Source organism: Lactuca sativa, chromosome 1 (assembly GCF_002870075.4).
Source record: "Lactuca sativa cultivar Salinas chromosome 1, Lsat_Salinas_v11, whole genome shotgun sequence".
Taxonomy (NCBI): Eukaryota; Viridiplantae; Streptophyta; class Magnoliopsida; order Asterales; family Asteraceae; genus Lactuca; species Lactuca sativa.
In genome coordinates, this window is record NC_056623.2 from 162,568,437 (window position 1) to 162,569,718 (window position 1,282).

A 1,282-nucleotide genomic window follows, 5' to 3' on the forward strand; every position below is an offset into this window, starting at 1 on the left:
GGTTTTCCATCCTGAGGATGACCGGACCCTATGATTGATTAGACCTGATATGCTTGGTATTCCAGCCCAAGGCTGATTGGGCCAGGCATGTGTGTTCGTGTTTTAGTGGATCGATTGGGTATGATATTTTTGGGACAAATATCTTGTCAGCACAAAAAGGGGTTCACTTCATGAAGAGGCGAAGTTGGGTTTCCGATACTTTGGATCATCAGGATTTTGTCAAGATGACAAAATGGCAGGAAGGATAGACCTTATAAAAAGGTTCGATTGGGATTTACATCACCTTTCATGGTTCGCAGTTGCGAAAGTGCATCATGGAACAGGAGGCGATAGTTTCGTTGGATGACATTCAAGTCGGTGAGCGCCTGAATTCTGTTGAGAGACCTGTGACCATACTGGGAAGAAGGGTGAAGGTTCTGCGAAACAAGGAGGTACCCCTGGTAACTATAGGTGGTGGAGTTCGTGTTGGTGATCCGGGAGTTGAGCTTTCTAGTTTCAGACGACAGTTGCGAGGTGAGTTATCCTCACTATACTAAGGGGTCTAAGGCACCAAGGACGGCCCATTGGATATGTTATCCTAGCTGTGTTAGATGTTGAGTATGAGTTAGGGTTGCATGATAGTGGTTATGCCAGTTAGGTAGACTTGTAGGACTACTTGTGATGTTATATGATTATTGCATGCTTAGTGGTTATGATATGTGTCTGTTATATGGGATGGGTTGAGGTTGCACTGCTTCGTGCGGTAGCCAACAAACCCTAGCAGCATTCCAGTTACGGGCTAACGGAGACTCATACTATGGGCTCGGGGGCATTCCAGTTACAGGCTAAGGGAGACTCGTATTGTGGGCTCGTGGGTATTACAGTTTATAGGGTTGTGGACCCGTTATGTGCTGTTCTGTTCAGTTGTTATGATATGATAATACTGACATGGTTATGTGGAATGTATGCGTATCGGTAGTTTGGGGGAACTCACTAAGCTCTCGGGCTTACAGTTTCAGTTTATTATTTCAGGTACATCAGGGGATTGCAGCAAGGCGAAGGCATGATCGTACAACTCCTCACTTTTTGTTTTGTTTCTGGGATATACTCTGATAAATGATATTTTGAAAACAAAGTTGTAATGTTTGACTAACTTTAGGTGTTTTTAAAAGTTTAAATTTGCTTGAAATTTTTGGGTGTTACAAAAAGACAGAAAGAAGAGGCCAGTTGCTTGCTTACCTGAGAACGAAAGACTAAGTACCAATACAAAGAGCATACCTGATGGTGGCAAATGTCTATACAT